The sequence below is a fragment of the Apium graveolens genome, chromosome 5 (genome assembly GCF_009905375.1).
Source record: "Apium graveolens cultivar Ventura chromosome 5, ASM990537v1, whole genome shotgun sequence".
NCBI classification, from domain to species: domain Eukaryota; kingdom Viridiplantae; phylum Streptophyta; class Magnoliopsida; order Apiales; family Apiaceae; genus Apium; species Apium graveolens.
In genome coordinates, this window is record NC_133651.1 from 28,887,714 (window position 1) to 28,895,956 (window position 8,243).

The window sequence follows — 8,243 nt, forward strand, 5'->3', positions numbered from 1 at the left end:
AACGGAGATTATTCAAGCATTCATCATACGAATGTCCAAAGACAGAGAAATCGTCCATGAACACTTCGACATTATTTCCAATCATATCAGAGAATATGGCCATCATGCATCTCTGAAAAGTGGCAGGTGCACCACATAAGCCAAAAGAAACTCTGCGAAAAGCAAACGTGCCAAATGGATAAGTGAAAGTAGTCTTCTCTTGATCTTCTGGTGCAATGCAAATCTGATTGTAGCCTGAATAGCCATCCAGAAGACAATAATACTCATGACCAGCCAACCTGTCAAGAATCTGATCAATGAATGGAAGAGGGAAGTGATCCTTCCTCGTGGCTTTATTCAACTTCCTGTAGTCCATGTATACCCTCCATCCTGTGACTGCTCGAGTGGGGATGAGCTTTTTCTTCTCATTTGCTTCCACAGTAATACCTCCTTTCTTAGGTACACATTACACGGGGCTCACCCAAGAACTGTCAGAAATAGGATATATGATTCCTACATCTAACCATTTTAGAATTTCTTTCTTCACCACTTCTTTCATGATAGGATTAAGCCTTCGCTGTTGCTCAATGATAGGCTTGCTACCTTCCTCTAGCAGAATTTTATGCATGCAGTACGAAGGGCTGATCCCTTTTATATCTGCTATAGTCCATCCGATGGCCGATTTGAATTCTCTCAGAATCCTCAAGAGCTTGTCCTCATCACAACCTGAAAGGTCAGATGCAATAATAACAGGAAAATTAGATGCATCACCTAAAAAAGCATACCTCAAGTGTTCAAGCAGTGGTTTAAGCTCCTAAGTAGGTGCTTTTTTTAATAGATGGTTTGAGCTTTCCCTCAGCATTCTTGAGATTAGTATTTCCAAGAGATTCAAATGGCATGTCTATCCACCGTTTCCAAGGAGAAGTATTTAGATATTGTAACTGTTCATTGCCTTCATCATCTTCACTGTCAAAATCCCCCAATAAGGCTTTTTCTAAGGCATTAGACCTTAGCACCTTATCAAGTTCTGAAGTAACTGCAGAATCGACCAAATCCACCTTAAAGCACTCCTCATCTTCCGTAGGTAATTTCATCACATTGAACACATTGAATGTCACATCTTGATCTTGTACCCTCATAGTGAGTTCACCTTTTTGCACATCTATCAAGGTACGGCCGTAGCCAAGAAAGGTCTTCCCAATATTATGGGAATCTTCTTATCTTTCTTGAAATCCAGAATGACAAAATCTGCAGGAAAGATGAGCTTGTCCACCTTTACTAGCACGTCCTCCATGATGCCTCGTGGGTATGTAATCGAATAATCAGCCAATTGTAGAGACATGTGGGTGGGCTTCGGAGCAGGAAAATTCAGCTTTTTGAAGATAGACAGCGGCATCAGATTGATGCTTGCTCCCAAATTGCAAAGGTACTTGTCAAATGACAACTTGCCAATGGTGAAAGGAATGGTGAAGCTATCTGGATCCTTAAGCATTAGAGGTAACTTTTGTTGCAGCACGGCACTGCACTCTTCCGTCAGAGCAACGGTATCAAGATCATCCAGTTTCACCTTCCTCAAAAGAATACCTTTCATGAATTTCGCATAACTAGGCATTTGCTCAAGAGCCTCATCGAAGGGTATGTTGATGTGAAGTTTCTTGAACACCTTCAGAAACTTACCAAATTGCTTGTCCAGCTTTTGTTTTTGCAATCGCTTAGGAAAAGGTGGTGGAGGATAGAGCTGTTTCTCCCCTGTATTACCCTCAGGCAGAGTGTGTTCAATAGTAGTCTTCCTTGGTTCCCCCTCTTTCTCCTTTTACATTACTTCTTCATCTACAACTTCAACTTCTAGATCTTTTACTTTTTCAGCATCAGCAACTTTTCCAGACCTTAAGGTGATAGCTTTGACTTGCTCTTTAGCTTCCTTTCTGCCTGGCACTGCAGTATCACTGGGAAGTCTGCCAGGTTGACGATTGAGCAAGGCATTGGCTATTTTTCCAATTTGATTTTCCAAGGTCTTGATAGAAACAGCCTGACTTTTGCACAACAACTTTAACTCCTCGAAATCAGTACTAGAAGGTGGAGAAGCACCTCCTTATTGAAGATATGGTTTCCTTTGAGCAAATTGCTGAGGTTGCTGGAATCCAGGTGGATTAAATTGTTTATTTGTAGCTTGCTGATATGACTGCTGAACAACATTCTGATTATTGCTCCAGCTAAAACTGGGATGATTTATGTTATTAGGATGATAAGTAGCGGGCACAGGCTGCTGCGGTTTTTGGAAATTGTTCATATACTGAACAGATTCATTAACAAGAGAACACTGATCCGTAGCATGAGAGCCTGGACAATGCTCACAGATACCAGATAATTGATTTACGCCATAGTTGGTTAAAGAATCGACCTTCATAGTCAGCGCTGTGAGCTGTGCTGCAATAGCTGTGGCTGCATCAACTTCCAGAATACCTGCTACTTTTCCAGGCATCATCCTTTAAGTTGGGTTTTGATACTCATTTGCAGCCATAGTTTCAATGAGATTATAGCCCTCAGTATAGCTTTTGGCCCATAAGGCGCCTCCAGAAGCTGCATCGAGTATGGGTCGAGATTGGACCCCCAAACCATTGTAAAAACCAATGATCACCATCCAGTCAGGCATATCATGATGTGGACACTTTCTCAACATCTCTTTGTAGCGCTCCCAAGCTTCGCACATAGATTCTCCTAGTTGTTGCGCAAACTGAGTAAGAGCACTCCTCATAGCTGCAGTTTTGGCCATTGGATAGAACTTTACCAGAAACTTTTACGCAAGATCTTCCCAAGTAGTGATGAACCCAGCTGGTAAAGAATGTAACCAGTCCTTGGCTTTGTCCCTCAGAGAGAATGGGAAAAGCCACAGCTTGATAGCCTCATCAGTGACACCATTATATTTGAAAGTACTACAGATCTCGATAAAATTTTTGATATGCATGTTGGGATCTTCAGTCGCAGCCCCTCCGAAAGAAACAGAATTCTGCACCATCTAAATAGTGCCCGGCTTGATTTTAAAAATATTGGCTTGAATAGCCGGATGAATGATGCTTGACTGAATGTCATCAATTTTAGGCCGAGAAAAGTCGCTTGATCAGCTTGAGCTAGACGATAACCCATTGTTTCAGGTTCTTTCTTTTCACTCTCTTTATCCGAATATTCAAAAACTATCTTCTCCGGAAAGTCAAGAGCTTTATCTGTCTCCTCAGCTTTATCCAGATTTCTCTTGCGAGTGCGAGAATGTGTTTGCATAAATGCTCGGTAGAGTACCTGAAACACAACCGAAAGCAGTAAGTAACAATTCTTAATCAATGAATCCTAATGACCACTGATGGTAAGTACATAAACTAAACAAATTAACACCGAGTCCCCGGCAGCGGCGCCAAAAACTTATTAGGCACAAAGCATGCGTTAAATAAATCATGCAAGTATACGTGTTCATAAGTAATATAGAATGATTTCTAGTTCGTTCCCACGGAGACTCTGATTAATTATATTTAATTAACACTTACTCACCAATGTATGATTATTCTTCAATGCCAAGACAATAACAATTAAGGTTGGTAAACTAATAATTACTATGAGAATTAAACACTTGAATTAATAATATTAAACACACATGAGATCCTAACTTCATTACTACTTCATTCAATAATTATTGTTATTAACCTTAGCATGTAATGGTGATGATATTAATCGAACAACATGAAACTGATAAACGCCAACTTTCGTTGTATGAATACCATTCTACCAAGCATCCACAATTAAGATAGAAGTTGAATAGGCATCAATTATGTTGAGACCCTATATGTCTACAGAATTTGACAACATAACGATTTAAGCACAAGTTATTCATGATGATTACACAGGGTGAGTAAAACGGTTAGAGTTACCCACTAATCACGCATACAATACATGAACCTATGCTAGCATGGAAAGTTCTAAATCTCAAGGTTCACTAGCGCTTCACTAGAGATTAACAGGCTATCTTACATGTTCGTGACACATATAAGACGAATAAGCACAACCTATACTAGATATCATACAATCACCACATACCAGGGTATTAAACAATTAACTAAAGAATTCCATAATAAATCCGCTAGGATCCCATGATCACGATTAGCCCATAATAGAACTCATCATCACCATGGGTTCATATGAAATCATGATAATAACATAATGATATAAGGCTAATAAAAATACTTAATAAATAATGAAGTACGTCACAAGAGTATTAAGGTTCAAAGCATAAAGAAAACTAGCATCCACTGTTACAATGAATTAAAAGAATCACAAGATAAAGGTATGCTTCCTCTTCTTCATTGTTGCGTGCTAAAACAGTCTTCTCAATCTTCTTGCCCTTGCTCTTGATGAAGAAAACGTCTTCCCATTTACCAGTCTTGTAAAAGTAGCTTCACATAGTTGTTTTGTGAAGATATCTGCTAGTTGTTGATCTGTTGGAACAAAATGCAATTCCACTGTACCTTCCATCACATGTTCCCTTATGAAATGGTACCTAATGCTGATGTGTTTTGTCATAGAGTGTTGAACTGGATTACTTGTCATAGCAATAGCACTTTGATTATCACAGTAAATGGGTATTTTAGAAAATTCTAACCCATAGTCCAGTAACTGATTCTTCATCCAAAGAATCTGTGCATAACAGCTTCCTGCAGCAATATATTCTGCTTCTGCAGTTGATGTGGAAATTGATTTCTGTTTCTTGATAAACCAAGAAACCAATCTACCTCCAAAAAATTGGCAGCTTCCACTAGTGCTTTTCCTGTCAATTTTGCATCCTACAAAATCTACATCTGAGTAACCTATTAACTTAACATCTGATTCCCTAGGATACCACAATCCTAGATCAGCTGTACCCTTGAGGTACTTGAAAAATTCTTTTCACAGCTATTAGATGAGGTTCTCTTGGATCAGCCTGAAATCTTGCACAAAGACAGGTAGCATACATGATATCAGGTCTACTTGCAGTTAAATAGAGTAAAGATCCAATCATACCTCTGTAGTTAGTAATAGCTATTGATGTTCCAGTATCTTTATCTAACTTGGTTGCAGTGGCCATGGAAGTGGATGCAGTTGAACAGTCTTGCATTCCAAATTTCTTGAGTAAATTTCTGGTGTACTTGGATTGATTTATGAAAGTACCTTCTTCATTTTGCTTGACTTGAAGTCCCAGAAAATAGCTAAGTTCTCCCATCATACTCATTTGATATCTTGACTGCATTAGCTTTGCAAACCTTTCACAGAGGTTGGCATTTGTAGAACCAAAGATGATATCATCAACATATATCTGTACCAAAAGTAAGTCATTTCCATGGTTGAGGTAGAACAGAGTTTTTATCAATTGTGCCTCTGGTAAATCCACTTTCCAGAAGGAATTGAGCTAAAGTCTCATACCATGCTCTTGGAACTTGCTTAAGGCCATAGAGTGCTTTATCAAGTCTGTAGACATGATTAGGAAATTTTGGATCTACAAATCCTGGAGGTTGTTCAACATATACCTCTTCTTCCAATTCTCCATTGAGAAAAGCACTTTTCACATCCATTTGAAAGACTTTAAACTTCTTGTGAGCAGCATAAGCCAAAAAGATTCGTATGGCTTCCAATCTAGCAACTGGAGCAAATGTTTCATCATAGTCAATACCCTTCTGTTGAGAGTAACCTTTAGCAACCAGCCTTGCTGTATTTCTTGTAATTATGCCATCACTGTCAGTTTTGTTTCTGAATACCCATTTTGTGCCAATAATAGATCTGTTCTTTGGTCTTGGCACTAGGGTCCAGACTTTATTTCTTTCAAATTCATTTAACTCTTCCCGCATTGTTTGCACCCAATCAGCATCTTGAAGAGCTTCTTCCAGTTTCTTTGGTTCAGTCTGAGATAAAAAGGAATGATAAAGACATTCATTTGATGTTGTTGTTCTAGTTCTGACACCTGCTTCAGGATCTCCAATTATTAAGTCAGATGTATGTGCTTTAGTCCACTTCCTTGCAGATGGAAGTTGATATCTAGAACTGGATCCTTTCCCATGATCCATGCTATCTCCATCAGCATTTTCTGATGCTCCCCCTGAAGTTATGCTCTCTGAAATTTCAGAATTTGAGTTGGATCCTTCAGGAATTGAAGAATCAGAGTTTCCAGAATTATCAGAATTTGGCTCATCAGAACTTGATCAATCAGAACTTGAAGAACCAGTGACAGGTTCTGATGCTTCTTGAGAGTCTTGAGATGTGGTAGGATCATTAGCTTGCTCCCCCTGAACAGGTCCATTTTCTCTTGAAGTAGTTACCACAGTTTCAATGACATCAGAATTTAACCCGTCAGAACTTACAGGATTAGGACTTAGGTCATCAGAATTTACAGAATCAGAATTTAAATTTTCATTTTTAAATCTCAGCTGATCATGATCATTGAAATCTTCAAGTCCAGTAATCTTTTTATCATTAAAAGAGACATTGATAGATTCCATGACAACTTTTGTTCTTAAATTGTAGACTCTGAAAGCTTTTGTGGAAAGTGGATATCCAACAAAAATTCATTCATCAGCTTTTAGATCAAATTTTGACAGCTGTTTAGGATGAGTCTTAAGAACAAAACACTTGCATCCAAATACATGAAAGTATTTCAGATTTGGCTTCTTTTTCCTCACCATCTCATATGGTGTTTTTCCATGCTTGTTTATGAGTGTAGCATTCTGTGTAAAACAAGCAGTTTGCACAGCTTCAACCCAAAAGTAGGTTGGTAGCTTTGCTTCATCAAGCATAGTTCGTGCAGCTTCAATTAGAGTCCTGTTCTTTCTTTCTATAACTTCATTCTACTGTGGAGTTCCAGGTGTTAGATATATTTGATAATGTCATGTCTAATATGATTTATGTTTAGTTTTCAGATCTTACTTAAACAGGACAAATCAGCACTTAACTGAAATCGGCACTTATACTGAAGTCAGAACTTAAGTTATCAGTACTTAAGATTCAGGAGATATTTATCAGGAGATAATATCAGGACTTAAAGGAAACTTTCAGATAAGGAAGGTGGCTGATTGAAAGGAAAGAAGATCAAGACAAAAGTAAGAAGAGATATGCATGAAGAAGGAATTCTGTAAAGAATGGAATACTTGGAAGAAAAGATAACTCATTGATATATTTTAGGAAGCGGAATTATATTCCATATCAATTAGCGATTATCTTGTAACTGTGTAATATATAAACACAGACATAGGGTTTACACTATAAGTATTATCATTATCGAGAATATTATTCATTGTAACCCTAGCCGCTTTCGTGATATGTGTTCATCACTGAGAGAGGACAGTTCCATATTGTAACAGAGTTTATTATATTGAATAAAGTATGTTTTCTGTTACTTGAGTTCTTTAATTCGATTTGATTATGGTAAACACTGTATTCAACCCCCTTCTACAGTGTGTATGACCTAACAAGTGGTATCAGAGCCTATCTGTTAACACACAAACAGTTTAAGATCCAAAAACAATCATGTCTGAAGCAGAAACTCCTACCAAGCCCACCAAAACTGAAGAACCACCAAAGACTCAAATCCATAGTCGATATGAGGCTATTAGAGTTCCCATACTGAAGCCATCTGAATATCCCATATGGAAGGTGAGGATGACTATGTTTCTGGAAGCTAGTGATCCAGAATATCTTGATAGAATCCATGAAGGACCTCACAAGCCAACAAAACTCGCTGTTGTAGTTGCAGGTGAAGCAGCAAAGTCTGTACCAAAGGAGAAGAGTGATTACCCTGCTGAAGATATCGCATCAATTGCTAAGGATGCTAAGGTACGACACTTGCTGCATAGTGTCATTGATAATGTAATGTCAAACAGGGTAATTAACTGCAAGACTGCAAAGGAGATACGGAATGCCTTGGAGACAAGGTGCAAGGGAACTGATTCAATTAAGAAGAACAGGAAGACAATACTCACTCAAGAGTATGAACACTTTGACTCAAAGCCTAATGAGTCATTGACTGATCTATATGACAGATTTGTCAAACTCTTGAATGATTTGTCACTAGTTGATAAGGAGTATGATCTTAAAGATTCAAACCTTAAATTCATGTTAGCTCTTCCTGAAAGTTGGGATTTGAAGGCAACAATTATAAGAGACAACTATAATCTTAAAGAAACAACTCTTGATGAAATTTATGGGATGCTCAAGACTCATGAACTTGAGATGGAACAAAGAAGCAAGAGGAAAGG

The 8,243-nt window shown here is 38.2% G+C and overlaps 1 non-coding gene across 1 annotated transcript; it reads left to right on the top strand.

Moving 5' to 3' along the window:
- Positions 1 to 2,630: 2,630 nt before the first annotated feature.
- LOC141662897 (small nucleolar RNA R71) lies at positions 2,631 to 2,737 on the top strand. Its single transcript, XR_012551000.1, has one exon. It is a non-coding gene; the product is annotated as a small nucleolar RNA R71 (small nucleolar RNA).
- The last annotated feature ends 5,506 nt before the right edge of the window (positions 2,738 to 8,243 follow it).